Source organism: Lethenteron reissneri, chromosome 68, assembly GCF_015708825.2.
Source record: "Lethenteron reissneri isolate LAM-NWPU_2019-01 chromosome 68, ASM1570882v1, whole genome shotgun sequence".
In the NCBI taxonomy this organism is placed as follows: domain Eukaryota; kingdom Metazoa; phylum Chordata; class Hyperoartia; order Petromyzontiformes; family Petromyzontidae; genus Lethenteron; species Lethenteron reissneri.
In genome coordinates, this window is record NC_083846.1 from 1,848,345 (window position 1) to 1,865,226 (window position 16,882).

Here is a 16,882-nt window from a genome sequence, read left to right on the forward strand (position 1 = left end):
TCGCGATGGTGGATGTTTCTCGAAAGTCAATAATAGTCTTCTTGAATTCGGAAGACCGAGGGAGGCTGTACGTTATTGGAAGTCATTTGCATGCGTTGGTGATGGATGACACAACTCAGGGTTAGGCACCCGTGGTATAAACAAGCGGTCAACTGAGGTAGTACCCGTCTCGTAAACACAATCATGGGGTGCTACGGTGGCTAGGAGATGTTTACTACCTCGCCTGGTATACAGGAGGGCGTGGGTTCCATCCCGACACTGACGCTTCCTGTATATTTGGAGTTTGCGTGCCTCTCTCCCCGTGATTGTTTGGATTTTTCTCTGGAAATTTAAAATCGACATCACACATTTGGATTCTTTGGCTGCTATACATTTCCACGCGATAAGTCACTTCGTTGAGAGGGAGAGAGACACGCACACTCCAAATATACAGCAAGCGTCAGGGTCGGGATCGAACCCACGACTTCCTGCCGACCAGGCGAGGTAGTTAACATCTCCTAGCCACCGTGATGATGATGAGAGATGCAAACTCCAAATATACAGCAGCAGGCGTCAGGGTTGGGATCGAACCCACGACCTCCTCTATACCAGGCGAGGTAGTTAACATATCCTAGCCACCGCGGTGATGATGATGAGAGAGAGAGACGAAAACTCCCAAGTATACAAGAGGCGCCAGGGTTGGGGATCGAACCCACGTACTCCTGCATACCAGGCGAGGTAGTTAACATCTCCTAGCCACCGCGGTGATGGTGGCTCTCAGACGTAATCCACTGCCGCGTAAAAGCATGGGAGACCTGCAGATTAAACAGAACGCAAAGGGGCCATCCATAAATGACGTCACGCGATTTTGGACGATTTTTGACCCCCCCCCCCTAGTCACACGGCGTCACAAAAAGTCAGACCCCCCCTCAAATATGACGTCACAAAGCTCTGCCCCCCCCCCCAAATAAAACATGCTTCAAATCGCTTTAAACTATTGTCATTGTAGTGCGTATTTACTGTGGCGCTGCACTCTGATGTTGTAGGAGAAAACATTTATTAAAAGTCTATTTAATTAAGTAGAACGTGTTGTCTATATTTATTTAAAGTTGCGCATTTTGATGTGACGTCACATTTTTCAACCCCCCCCCCCCCTTCGTCACACATCGTCACAAATGTCTGACCCACCCCCCCCGGGTGCGTGACGTCATTTATGGACGGCCCCAAAGGCAGCCGCTCGCAAACGTCTAACTTTCAACAGGCATCGCCTCCGGGTCAACTTGAATAACCGAGCACCACTTTGAGGGGGCCTCAGCAGCAGCGAGGAGAGGGGGCTGGGTGGGGGAGTCCATTGTCCCCACACCGCCGCCACACGTGACACAATTCATTTGCCTTGTCCGAGTTAGGGATATTGCTTAGGGGCCGTCCATAAATGACGTCACGCACCAAGGGGGGGGGAGTCAGACATCTGTGACGATGTGTGACGAGGGGGGGGGGGTTGAGAAATGTGACGTCACATCAAAATGCGCAACTTTCAATAAATATAGACAACTCTTTCTACTTAATTAAATACTTTTTAATAAATGTTTTCTCCTATAACATCAGAGTGCAGCGCCACATTAACAATAGTTTAAAGCGATTTGAAGCATGTTTTATTTTTTGAGGGGGCAGAGCTTTGTGACGTCATATTAGAGGGGAGGGGGTCTGACTTTTTGTGACGCCGTGTGACGAGTGGGGGGGGGGTCAAAAATCGTCCAAAATCGCGTGACGTCATTTATGGACGGCCCCTTAGCACACTGTGTTGTGAACCCGGTAACGTGATGTTAGATTCCGGGCTACGGCAGACATCATTGGCACTCGTCTCGAACCTCCCCTAGGTGGACTCAGCTTTTTGTTTAAATCTGTCCCGAATACGGTGTGCATATCATCGCGAGTGCACGCATGCAATCCAGTGGTTTCCGAGGCAAGGGTTGGTGGTTCATTAAGAGATGGGGTTTGGTTGCGGTCGGCGGATCATCAGCCGCAGCAGTGGCATCAGCATCACTTAGGTTTTTTTTGCAAAGTCACGTAGGTAAAAAATTAAAATTAATAAAAGTAAAATTAAAATAAAATAAAAATCACGACGTTTCGGAGGCAACACAAGCTTCCGAAACGTCGTGATTTTTATTTTATTTTTATTTTACTTTTATTAATTTTAATTTTTTACCTACGTGACTTTACCGAAAAAAACCTAAGAATATGAATCCTTGCAGTCACGAAAGCTTCAAATCTAGAATTGAACTTGATTACCCTGGAGCGATAAAACCCTCGGCTCTGGCTGAACTCGTGGTCAGGCTGAGAGATATAAAAAGCCAAGCACAACGGCTTTGCGTTCGAATGTGCGCGCCGCTGATAGGCACGCAAACATCGTCGACAGGCAAAACGTAAAGCAGCAAAAAATGCTGCGAGTTTATTTTTTTACGCGCAGTGATTTTTAAATCCTTTATATTAAGTTCGCTTGCTTGCGTGCGTGCTTGCTTGCTTGCGTGCTTGCTTGCTTACGACCGTGCAAATCTTTCGGTCGTTTTTTCATATTCTTAGGTTTTTTTCGGTAAAGTCACGTAGGTTAAAAAAATGAATAAAAGTAAAATAAAATAAAAATCACGACGTTTCGGAGGCAACACAAGCTTCCGTCTTCCGGTGGAACAGTCACAGCACGATAGCTGTATTAATTAATTTTAATTTTTTTACCTACGTGACTTTACCGAAAAAACCTAAGAATATAATCAAGTTCAAGTTAATTTATTAGGTATAGCCCCGCGAGCCATTCGGCTCTTGAATCCGGTGCGAGCCACCGACACGTGCTCGTGCAACGCGTGCTCCGATCATGCCTCTTCGCGGTATGAAGATCATACGTATACATATGTGCTTATAGAACTCTTCACGGGAAACGCTCGGTTTGCCTACCTCTTGGGAAGTCACTGGGAGCTCTGCACTTTTAAATCATCAAGATTGAAAACTCACTTCTTTAGAACTGCTTGTATGTTTCATTTGTTGTCTCCCCCCCCCCCCGCGTACGGCTGGGCTACGCACGGTGCGAAAGAAGTTCAACGTACATACATGCAACCTGGGCCGCACAGATAACTGGGTTTGTTGTGATTGGCTTTCGTGAAAAGACTCCTCTCCGTTCCTACTGAGCTCGAGGTTTTCCTTGCGGTGCTGCTGCTGCTGCGCGCCTCCTCCGACGTTGTCCCACGCGTTTGCTCCACGTCGCTGGGAAGGAGCTCCTGCAGGAACTGAAGTCCGCTGCTCCAAAAAGACGGTCATTAAGCTCCCCCCGGCACGTGGGGCGAAACGTCAGACACCGCGCGGAAGAACACACGGCACATGCCAAGGGGTAAAAAAAAAAACATTACACGGCTATGCCTCCGATGTTGCCTGATCTACGTTTCACAGATAAATTGTAATCATCGGTCGTCAAACTGCCGAGGGTGTTTGAATTCCTTCACTCGTTCGATGGTTTGACCGTCGAATTTGATGTCGCAGTGGTGCTCCTTTGTTGATTAGCCGCGGCCGTGGTTTTTGACGGGGGGAGATGTTCCGACACAATGTGAACGTGAGCGCCTGGAAAAACAAATACTCAGCTAAATCTTGATTTGAAGCGTTCGTGACTGCAGGAATCTATACTATTTGGTTCTTTCGGTAAAGTCACATATTTAGAAATAAAATAAAATAAACTCAGTTGCTGCCTGGGTTCGCTGCTGTACCGTGGAGGCTGATGACTGGGATGGAAGCTTAACAACAGACGGAAGAAAAGCGTCAGTTTAATCTTTTTCTCAGCCTCGATTGCAACTAAATATTCTCATAATTTATGCAGGTGTGATCTTGTGCGTTTGCGTGACTTCGGTGACCTTGGAGGCAGCCACCCTCCCAATAGCGGCGGCGGGCAGAGGAGCGACGTTCACAACAACGAGCGGAACGCCGGGCGGATAAAGCTCAGCAAGCTGGCACAGTGGGGGGCACAGGTGGTGCATCAGCCAGTCATCTCGGTCATCTCAGTCAGTCGACCCGTGGCACCTGCTGGGTCTGCCCCGTGACCTCCTGCCAGCGGGCGTTCGACACTTCAGGTGGCCTCAAGGTGCACGTAGCCTGCCACAAGCGTCGTGGTGATGTCACCGCCACTTTGTGGCGAATGGCGGTTGTTGTTATTGTTGTTATTAAATGATTGTTGTTGTTATTGTCGTTGCCGACTCGTGTAAATGGTGCAGAGGGGACCGGTGTGAGAGGGAACTTGGGCGGAGGTTCAGCGAGGTTCTCGAAGATTCGGGAGGATAATAAAACATCATCCAAATATATATTTATATATAAACACGGATTAAAATAAATTTAAACTTTACCAAAAAATAATTTGCACTCATTGAGCGCCGTTGGCAATGTCTCGAGGCGACAGAAGACATCTTTACGAATCGGATGGATAGAAATTGTTATTCATTAAATTAATCGGACAAGATCACAAATAGTGAGATCCACATCTTACATTTAGTGTTTGAAAATCGGCAGGGATGTATGTACTCGTGCAATTTGTACTTAATTTTTATGTATCTGTAGTTAGTGACTTTGTTACCTGTTGCTTTACTTCGCACTCCTATCGGTGTTGTTGTGTTGTTTGTTATTGTAACTTGCTGACCCTCCCCACCTTTCTGGACATCTGTGAAAAAGAGCTTCATAGCTCATCTGATTTATCCAGGATAGGAAAATATTTTGATTCTTAAGGCAGGGAGAGCATTGACGTGGCATCATGGTAGTACCGTACAACGATTGTTCTCTGTCCCCGCCGTCCTCACGCCGCTCAACACTCGCAGCCTATCTCGCAATAAAACATCGTTTTTTATCCATGCAGGGTGAGTAGAGATTGTGATTCTCATCGCGTTTACAAGAAAGTCACTCGGAAGAATGCGTGCGCACAATCACGAATGAAGCCGGAGAAAAGCGACGAGCCCACAACAATAATGAGCCGTGACTAGAAATGAAAATTTGTGTGAATACGGATTTTAAAAATGAACAAAGGCCTAACGAGGACGAGACCACTGATAATAAATAAATTAAACACAGTGCCATGACGCGGTTCACGGGCCGGTGGGGAAGATAACATTCGTGGCGAGTGATATCTGAACCGGTTCTGGGTCGTCCCACTCAAACAACCAACTCACACAGAGACCCATAGACTCCCACAGAGATCCATAGACTCACACAGAGACCCATAGACTCACACAGAGACCCATAGACTTACATAGAGACCCACAGACTCACACAGAAACCCATAGACTCACACACAGAGACCCATAAACTCACACAGAGACCCATAGACTCACACAGAGACCCATAGACTCACACAGAGACCCATAGACTCACACAGAGACCCATAGACTCACACAGAGACCCATAGACTCACACAGAGACCCATGGACTCACACAGAGACCCATAGACTCACACAGAGACCCATAGACTCACACAGAGACCCATAGACTCACACAGAGACCCATAGACTCACACAGAGACCCATGGACTCACACAGAGACCCATAGACTCACACAGAGACCCATAGACTCGCACAGAGACCCATAGTTTCTTGTCTTTCCCCCGCACCTCCGATTAGCATGGTTAGGCTATGTAGGGTGTGAACGAAGTTCATCACACAGTACATACTTGCAGCCCCCACTGCCCACTGTTGTGATGCAGCATGGTCAAGAAAAACTAACCATGACCGACGCGGCCTGCCTTCTTCATCTGGGAAATGTGATGAGCTTTGAAGTTGCGCTGAACTGCAATGCCGGGAAGAGGTTGCATACTTAACCTGGGTTCGACTTTTCGCCACCGGTGACCCATTGGTAATAATCGATTCAACCAGCGAAAACCGATTCTGACGTTCGCAATACAGGCGATGATCAATTGCGGCCCATTTTGTCAATCCACTGCTCAATGGAGGCCTCCCCCGTGCCGTGTCAGTGGCAGGTGGTTGTTTGACCATACTTCACCACGCTGGTCAGTGTGCGGGGGATGGGCATGTCTGGGACCCGTTCATGTGTGACCGCACCAGCCGTTGCCGGGAATCGAGCACAGAAAACACAGCGAATGCGGTGCTGTTGTGACACTTTGACTGGACACCCGTGATCACCGCTTACGTGACAATAATCTACATAACCTGCGATACTCTTATACTCTTAGGTTTTTTCAGTAAAGTCGCGTAGGTAAAAAATAAAATAAAAATTAATAAAAGTAATAATAGAAATAAAATAATAAATCACGACGTTTCGGAGGCAACACAAGCTTCCGTCTTCAGGTGGAACAGTCACAGCACGACTGCTGCGATAACAAATCGATTCGTAGGCACAGGCGGTGACAAAAGAAAAATGCGAGCAGCAGTTTTAAGGCGGACAAAGGAGCGTGGGGCGACGTGTGATTGATTGGAGTGACACCGAGAGACTGTAAGCAAACGAAGGGCTTTGAGACTCTGCATTGGTCCACGGAGAAAAGTGCGTGAGCTTGGGCAGAACTCGTCTCGCCTGAAAGGAGATGGTGTTCAAAACTTGTGACAGCCGAAGGACGAAACGTCGTGGATAACCACGTCGAATGTTGAGACGGAGCGGTGGAATCGGTTTGCTAGGTGGAGTTATTCAATCATTTAAACTATAATCTTGATTTGAAGCTTTCGTGACTGCATGAATCCATACTCTTTGTTTCTTTCGGTAAAGTCACATAGGTATAAAAGAAAATAAAAAATCACGACGTTTTGGGCGCAACACAAGCGTCCGTCATCAGGTGGGAAAGCATTTATGATTTATTTTATTTTATACCTACGTGACTTTACCGAAAGAACCAAAGAGAATTTAAAATATTTAATATTACCAGGTAAGGCCCACTCAAGCTGTAAAGCCCCTTTTCACAAGCGACCTGCCTGCAAATGATAGTCCGACGAAGTGGCTTATCATCTTGACTTGAAGCTTTCGTGACTGCAGGAATCCATACTTTTTGGTTTTCCCACCTGATGACGGACGCTTGTGTTGCGCCCGAAACGTCGTGGTTTATTATATTTTATACCTACGTGACTTTACCGAAAGCTCCAAAGAGTATGGCTTATCATCATCATCACGTGGAAATTCATCGCAGCCAAATACTAGAAACGCGTGACATTGATTCTAAAAGTGGATGGGAAAAGCCGGAGGCCCCGGAGAAAGGTCCACAGCCTACCGCGCCGAAAACTTGCAGGGAGTAAGGTGATGAGGTGATTGAAAAGTGTGACATGTCCTACGTGAGAGTCACTGGTGAATAATATGATCATGCATGAATCTGAAAATATAAAATAACTACGACAACATTTTAATCCATAGGGCAACCTATATGGATTTAAATGTTGTCCGTTGATTTGCTTTTTATTCGCTTGCAGTTACGAGCTTAGGATGACCTCACTAAATTCACAACTGGTTAAAATGTTGATGTTTAATTAATACATTTACGTCTCAGAACCACGTAGGGGTCAGGCGAGGTGGGGCGGCGGGCGGAGGGTTACTCGTTTGAAACAAAATTCAACAAGGGGGAAGGGGCGGTCAGAGTCACCTACTTTTTTTGAGATCCACTGCTCGAGATTACAGGGGGTAGCAGAGTGGAACGGAAAACCCCCAGCTCCACTCTACCCACCTCCCCTGCGAAAGCGCCTCGACAGGTTAGCCCTGAATCTATCCACTGCTGCTGTACGAAAGCCTTCCCCCACGTGGTACCACCATTATCCACGATCCTGCGATGGCAGAATCACAGTCCTGGTCACGTGCTGATCTCATGGGGGCCCAGGTAGCGAGATGTTAACTCCCTCGCCTGGTATACAGGAGGTCGTGGGCTCGATCCTGACCTGACGCCTGCTATGTATTTGGAGTTTGCGTGTCTCTCTCTCGTCATCACCACGTTGGCTATGATATGTTAACTTCCCTCGCCTAGTCTACAGGAGGTCGTGCGTTCGATCCCGACCCTGACGCCTGCTGCTGTATATTTGGAGTTTGCATGTTTTCCCCGTGGACACGAGGATTTTTCTCCGGACCCTCCGGGTTCTCCCTCCACATTTAGAATCATGCATTTGGAGTATTTGGCTGCTATAAATTTCCACCTGATAAGCCGCTTCGTTGAGCTATCATTTGTGGCCAGGTCCTTATGAAAAATAGCTACATAGCTCAGTAGGCTTTTACTCAGTAAAATAAGAAAAATAGTCTATAGTTTATCTCAATGATGTCCCATCACTGTCACCAAGCCTAAAGGGGGTGCAGGTGATCGCTTTATCAGTCTTCATAAGCACATGCAAACGCACGAGCGAACTCATAAAAAACAAATGATGAGAAGAGTGATGTCCAATAGACTGCCAATGCCCATTAGGTCAAGAGCCGAGTGGTTGTCATATGTGTAGCGCTCGAACCGACACGACAGCTTCTTGTCTTTCCTCGTTACTTTATTTCGCGTATTTCGCTCAACACTCCTCCATCCAACATTGCTCAATGTTTCTCCCGCTCACACCGATCCACAGTTCTCCTCCGCGTTCTCCGCTCGCTCGCCGCGTTCCGCCGGCCTCACTCGCTCCCCTTTACTCCTCCGTCGACTCTCCTCTCCACTCTCTCCGCCACATGTCGGCTGCTCTTTATCAGCTCCGCCGTCCCACTCTGTCGTAACTACATCAGCTTCTCTTCCCACACTCCAGCCGCTTCTTACTGGCTTCGTTGTCTCACTGTTACTCTACTCTTCTCCATTGCTACCCTACACTTCTCCACTGCTACCCTACGCTTCTCCACTGCTACCCTATACTGTTATTAGCTCTGTTGCTCTGACTCTTCCATCCTCTGTCTCCTCCCCTGTCTTTATCCCCGAGCCAATTAATTCCCAATTAATCGGGGGCATCCCCCGCGACGCCACTCGCCCCCAGCCCCCGCTGCCACGTGGCATGTTTTTCCAGACACTGCGGCGCCATTCTCCGACAACAACACCTTCTCGGCCAATCAGCGCCCTGCACCCTTAATTACTCCCTGCCACCTGCTACCATCCTCAGACATCACGCCACCTCCTTTGGGACAACAACAACGGCCAGCCAATCAGCGCCCTGCGTCCTCATTTGCTCCCACTGTACGCCGCGTGCGCGCACACCGACTTCAGCATGTGACGCGTATCTCAAGCACTACATATGTATACCATATATTATATATTCAATACATTTAGTCTCATAGTCGTACCGAACATTCCCTCCCAGACTTCTCAGACATTATGAATGCAGGGTAGTTAATTCCCTTCTACATGGGAACTTTATTGCCAGTTTCAAAGTATAAGAATAGGGTTTCCCCTTTTTTCTGGCAACAAAACAGGTGTTAAGATCTACACTATGGGGACCTCATTTGCCAGTAAAAATATGATAATTGGTTCTTTACCCTTCTATCTGGCAACAAAACTGACACCCTTTTGCAAGGAGTCATGTCTGCATAGACCGCAATACCTGCAGTCATAATACAAACAAAAGAACATAACTCTGATAATGTGCACTGTCCTTGAAGTTGATTGGTCCACACCCGAGACAGCTTTCCTTCGAGCCTAGTCTCATATGGGTTGGACCAGATGACGCCAAAAGGCGCCTTTTGGCGTCATCTGGTCCAACCCATATGAGACTAGGCTCGAAGGAAAGCTGTCTCGGGTGTGGACCAATCAACTTCAAGGACAGTGCACATTATCAGAGTTATGTTCTTTTGTTTGTATTATGACTGCAGGTATTGCGGTCTATGCAGACATGACTCCTTGCAAAAGGGTGTCAGTTTTGTTGCCAGATAGAAGGGTAAAGAACCAATTATCAGGTGTTAAGATGTTAAAACACCAAACTGAAACCTATTACAAGGAATCATGTCTGCCTTTTGGCGTCCTCTGGTCTAACACCGTTTTGAGACGAGGCTCAAAAGAAAGCTGTCTCTGGTGTGGACCAATCAGTTTCAAGGACAATGTATATATTATCAGAGTACGTTTTTTGTTTGCATTCTGACCGTAAGTATTGTGGTTAATGCAGACATGATTCCTTGTAAAAGGTTTGGTGTCTTAACATCTTAACACCTGTTTTGTTGCCAGAAAAAAAGTGGAAAACCTATTTTCACATTTTGGTACTGGCAAAGGAGGTCACATGATATAAGAATTGGTTTTACCTTTTTTAGTAATAAAACAGCTGTGTTACGATGTTAAAACACCAAACAGAAACCTTTTGCAAGGAATCATGTCTGCATTAACCACAGTGCTTGTGGCGTTCTCTGGTCTAACACTGGTTGAGACGAAGCCCTAAAGAAAGCTGTCTCTGGTGTAGACATATCAGTTTAAAAGACAATGCATATATTTCCAGAGCATGTGTTTTTTTTTGCATGTTCACCACAAGTATATGTGGTTAATGCAGACATGATTCCTTGCTAAAGGTTAATTTTTGGTGTTCGAACATCTGAACAAAGCTGTTGCATTGCCAGCAAAGGTAAAACCTGTTCTTATACTTCTCTTCTGTTTGAGGTGGCGATTAGGTCCAGGAACCGATTGGCACTGTGTCTTGTTCTCACAGGAACAAATCATCCCACAATGCAATGTGCGGGCAACGTCTTATAATCTTAACTTTAATATAATTTATTTTATTTTAGAAGCAATACGTTTTTACTGAAGTGTTAGTCTCTTAGTCAATAGCTACTATTAGGTATCTATTCATATGCCTATTTAAAAATTGGTTGTCAGAACAAAGTTTTAAAAGTAAATTATCAATAGGCCCCATGGTGTTAAGTGTAGAATCCATCCCATATCTGTCCAGCCTCTCCTTATGTGTTTTGAGGATTTTTATGGCCTGAGAATGTTACCAATTATCCAATATATATTTTGTTTTAATGCCAAAGCGTTATTGGCGAATGTGTTGAGATTTAATCTAGACTTGAAGCTTTCGTGACTGCAGGAATCCATACTTTTTGGTTCTTTCGGAAAAGTCACGTGGGTATAAAATAAAATAAATCACTTCAGCAAAAAAACATTTCTTGCTGTGGTTTTCCCACCTGATGATGATTGCTTGTGTTGCAATCGAAACGTCGTGATTTATTTTATTTTATACCCACGTGACTTTACCGAAAGAACCAAAGAGTATGGATTCCTGCAGTCACGAAAGCTTCAAATCAAGATTGAATGTGTTGAGGTTAAAAAACAAACTTTATTAGAGGCAACTTTAACAAATCACTATTCAGTGTTATCGTGATGTATAAGGCAGAATGAGTGCCCTCAACGCCTGTTGTGTAATGTCAGGTGATAGATGGTGTACTGTAGGTAGTTTAAGGTTAACCCACGGGCACGTAAGATGCATTCCGTTGTCCTAAAATGTGTGCATGGCTGCGCCACGCTTGATTAATCACGCACACACTATTTATGCAAAGTGCCTGGCATGGTATGTGGTAACTACAAAGGTAGTACGTAGGTCTTTGCATGATATCAATTTACTGACAATTGTTATCTTCATTCTTGAGGGCAGCCAAGCAAGAAGAGAGGTTTGCTTCTTCATGCACTGCTTGTTTCCCCCCACACGATACAAATACCTGACGCTCGTCGTTACATCTCTCATCTTGGCCTTGCCCCACCTGATCTCACCTCTCTCATCTCCTTACATGATCCTTCCTCTTCGTCCCCAATCTTCTCTCTCTCTGTGCGCCTCCTCCTCCCTATGCTCAATCCACTTTCCAGTCCTTTTTCCTCCTTGCACCCTTTCACTGGAATCAACTTCCCCTTACATTGAGCAGCACTGCTACCCATAGACTCAACGCTGTCCATAGACTCAAAGCTGCCCAGACTCAAAGCTACCCGTAGGGGCCGTCCGTAAATGACGTCACGCACCTGGGTGGGGGGGGGGGGTCAGACATTTGTGACGATGTTGTGACGAGGGGGGGAGTGAGAACTGTGACGTCACATCAAAATGCGCAACTTTAAATAATTATAGACAACACGCTCTACTTAATTAAATAGACTTTTCTTTCTAAATGCTTTCTCCTACAACATCAGAGTGCAGCGCCACATTAAATACGCACTACAATGACAATAGTTTAAAGCGATTTGAAGAATGTTTTATTTGGGGGGGGGGGGCAGAGCTTTGTGACGTCATATTTGAGGGGGGGGTCTGATTTGTTTGTGACGCCGTGTGACGATGGGGGGGGGGGGGGGTCAAAAATCGTCCAAAATCGCGTGACGTCATTTATGGACGGCCCCATAGACTCAACACTGCCCCTGTACATGAATCAGTCTACCTTCTTAAGCTCCTTCCGGTCCTCTCTGAAAGCCTCACCACCTCTTCTTCATCGCCCTCTCCCTTCCCCTTTTTCCTCCCCTCGCCCCCCCCCCACTCCTTCCCGTCCCTCCCCTATAGCCCTTTCGTGATCCCAAAGTTCTCCTCTATCGCTGCTGTCACTCATTCTTCAATCCTTGCACGCCCCTGCCATCTCATTAATTCGTATTATTTGTATTGTTTGTTCTATCGACGTGGCTTTACCGAAAGACCCAGAGAATATGAATTCTTACTATGTCACCGTTTTGCTTTTTAAACTACGTCAAGCGCCTTGAGTGAAGGCGTTCTATAAATATAAAGTGAGATTAGATATTCACCCCACATGACCACTAGAGACAGGGAAAACTCCCAAGCATGGCCCAAAATCCCCTGTGACAGACGGGATTTGGAGAGGCCTTCAACCAATGATAGATTCAGAACAGATGCATATTTATTTTTTACTCAACACATTCGTCAATAACACCGCAGCCTCAAAAGAACAAATATATGTAATAGGTTACGTTTTGGGTATTGGCCCTTCTGCTTAGGACATAAGTATAGAGGCCAGAGAGATGGAGTGGCTGATAAGAGTTTGAAGACTGCAATTTCCACCATGGGGTCTGATGAGATTTTTTTGTTTAAAATGTTTGCCAAATTTAAAACGCTTATTTAAAATACGCAGGTTAATTCCACCATTGTAACTGAAGAGAAGTGAGTGGGGTTAGGGCAGGACGCGTCACGGCGATGACCGACGGTCAAGAATAGGAACAGAGTGGCAGCCTAGAGAGTTTGCCCGCCGCGGAGATGGAACGAGGACAATGAGCTCTTGTGTGGGTGCTCGGTGGATTCTTAACATCGCAGGAGTGTGAGAGATGGTGGTGGCACGGGAAGTGCTTCATCTAACAGTGGATAGATCATGACTGATGATGACAATTTAAAACAATAATGGAGCGCTGAGATGGTGGAACAATCAACTGAATCAGAGCATCACCAGGCTGAAATGGAAAATTAAAGGCAAACCACGGTAGAGTGTGATCGTGGCCATGCAAAAGCAAAGCTGTGGATCGTACAGTAAACCACGGTCGTGTTGCACTCTTTCAACAGAGGATAGCAAAACTACACGAACTCTGACTCCTAAAGCCCTCTTGTCACGGCTCGCAAAACACATTGGCATCTAGCGCCTGAACAGATTGCCATCATCCTTAAGATTAGAACCACTCAGATCCTCGGTTGAAACCTGGGTTACAGCTGCCAATGAATAATCTGGCAGCGAGGTTGATGACTTGAATGATTGAATAGAAAATATCTTCATGAAAATTATTTTTTGTAATTCAGAGCACATTCCAGGATTGAGAATTTAAAAAAATCTGTTTATTTGAACATGGAACGCGCACACTTTGCAAAGTATATGATAGGGTGCACCATCTAGCATGGCTGGAGGTCAATTGAAGTGACTTCAGAACTGCATCTGTGACGTCTGCTTCTGGGGCTGCTCTCCGACACAGTTAATGGGCCAGAGCAGAAATTGGTACCACGAGTGATAATCACACAATTCACTGTGATTGAACTGCTTCTTGTGTTTAGTTTGTTGTACTTACCCAGCACCTCTGATTAGCACGGTTGGGATATGTACGGTTCGAAAGAATTTCGATTTAAAGCTTTCGTGACTGCAGGGATTCATATTCTTGGTTCTTTCGGTAAAGTCACGTAGAAGGGAAATAATACAATAATAAATAGAAACCTATTAAATTCTCACGACGTTTCGACACTTTTTTCAACATTTCTTGCTGTGGGTTTCACACCTGATGATGATTGCTTGTGTTGCAATCGAAACGTCGTGAGGATTTTATTGTTTTATTTTATTATTTTATTATTTCCCTTCTACGTGACTTTACCGAAAGAACCAAGAATATGGTTTGAAAGAAGTTCAACATACACAGTGTGTTCTCCTATAACGCGTGTTTTCATAACGCGAATTTTGCTGTAATGCTATGATGTATTAGGTAACACTATATTTTTAGAACGCAGAGGCGAATTGGATATAATGCGATTGGGTGAACAGAACGAGGTGACGCTATTAGAACTAAGCGGTCGTGCGGCTGTCTCGGCGTAGCATCATGCAAGCTGGGATGCTGCTGTATGCTTCTGGATGCTACCCACGCACCTCAGTCTTTGTTCAGCTGGCGCATGTATATCACGTGTTATCGTGGACTGTGCTTGACCCCATATTATATATTATACTGGTAGGAACCTCCTGGTTACACCAGCCCACAGGGGATTATTGTGTCCGTCCGTCATGCAGGGAGGGGCTGGGTGGGGAGGGTGGGGCTGGGTGGGGAGGGGCTGGGTGGGGCGTGGGAGGGGTGGGGCTGGGTGGGGAGGGGCTGGGTGGGGAGGGGCTGGGTGGGGAGGGTGGGGTGGGGCTGGGTGGGGAGGGGCTGGTCACCCCGTGGTGCCCTTATAAAACTCAACGTTTAACCTACTCACGCCGGCTTGTGCCCGCCCTCACAGTCGGGCATATAACTTATTCATTTCAGTGTATTGACTAGAGTTTTAGCTTTGTGTGTAACATATTGGTAAAACATCCCATGTTTGTTGAACTATAACTTAGCATCTGTGTAAAATAATGGTAATAAATCCAAAGTTCGTTATACCGAAACCTCGTTTAACAAATACTGTATATACATATCGAGGTATTACTGTGCTTGTGCGGCGTGCATTCTCCTCGCCAACACGTGGGAACAGGTGCAATGCGAGCGTGAATGGGGTCGCTGCTGGACTCTGGCCCAATCACATGACCCGGGCTATTGGGGGCGGAGCCCGGTATGGGGGGCGTGTCAGAGGGGCCGCCGTTCACCCCCGGATCCAATGGGAAGTGAGGGGAATGGAGGTGGAGCCAGCAGGGCAGTATGGGAAGGCCGGATCTGACGATCCGAAAGGGAGGAGTCAGGGTCACGTGGGAGAGAGGTTATAGAGGGGAGCCTGGGGACGAACGGCGGGAAGTCGCCATCTTGTCGCCTCCACCGTGGGAAGCCGCCATCTTGTCGCCTCCACCGCGGGAAGCCGCCATCTTGTCGCCTCCACCGCGGGAAGCCGCCATCTTGTCGCCTCCACCGCAGGAAGCCGCCATCTTGTCGCCTCCACCGCAGGGAGCCGCCATCTTGTCGCCTCCACCGCAGGAAGCCGCCATCTTGTCGCCTCCACCGCAGGAAGCCGCCATCTTGTCGCCTCCACCGCGGGAAGCCGCCATCTTGTCGCCTCCACCGCGGGAAGCCGCCATCTTGTCGCCTCCACCGCAGGGAGCCGCCATCTTGTCGCCTCCACCGCAGGGAGCCGCCATCTTGTCGCCTCCACCGCAGGAAGCCGCCATCTTGTCGCCTCCACCGCGGGAAGCCGCCATCTTGTCGCCTCCACCGCGGGAAGCCGCCATCTTGTCGCCTCCACCGCGGGAAGCCGCCATCTTGTCGCCTCCACCGCGGGAAGCCGCCATCTTGTCGCCACCACCGCGGGAAGCCGCCATCTTGTCGCCTCCACCGCAGGGAGCCGCCATCTTGTCGCCTCCACCGCGGGAGGCCGCCATCTTGTCGCCTCCACCGCGGGAAGCCGCCATCTTGTCGCCTCCACCGCGGGAAGCCGCCATCTTGTCGCCTCCACCGCGGGAAGCCGCCATCTTGTCGCCTCCACCGCAGGAAGCCGCCATCTTGTCGCCGCCACCGCGGGAAGCCGCCATCTTGTCGCCGCCACCGCGGGAAGCCGCCATCTTGTCGCCGCCACCGCGGGAAGCCGCCATCTTGTCGCCGCCACCGCGGGAAGCCGCCATCTTGTCGCCTCCACCGCGGGAAGCCGCCATCTTGTCGCCTCCACCGCGGGAAGCCGCCATCTGGTCGCCTCCACCGCGGGAAGCCGCCATCTTGTCGCCTCCACCGCGGGAAGCCGCCATCTGGTCGCCGCCACCGCGGGAAGCCGCCATCTTGTCGCCTCCACCGCGGGAAGCCGCCATCTTGTCGCCGCCACCGCGGGAAGCCGCCATCTTGTCGCCTCCACCGCGGGAAGCCGCCATCTTGTCGCCTCCACCGCGGGAAGCCGCCATCTTGTCGCCTCCACCGCGGGAAGCCGCCATCTTGTCGCCTCCACCGCGGGAAGCCGCCATCTTGTCGCCTCCACCGCGGGAAGCCGCCATCTTGTCGCCTCCACCGTGGGAAGCCGCCATCTTGTCGCCTCCACCGCGGGAAGCCGCCATCTTGTCGCCTCCACCGCGGGAAGCCGCCATCTTGTCGCCTCCACCGCGGGAAGCCGCCATCTTGTCGCCTCCACCGTGGGAAGCCGCCATCTTGTCGCCTCCACCGCGGGAAGCCGCCATCTTGTCGCCTCCACCGCGGGAAGCCGCCGTATTGTCGCCTCCACCGCGGGAAGCCGCCATCTTGTCGCCTCCACCGTGGGAAGCCGCCATCTTGTCGCGCCACCGCAGGAAGCCGCCATCTTGTCGCCTCCACCGCGGGAAGCCGCCATCTTGTCGCCTCCACCGTGGGAAGCCGCCATCTTGATCATCCCGGCGAGGAGGCGGCCATGCGCTGCCATCTCGGAGGCGC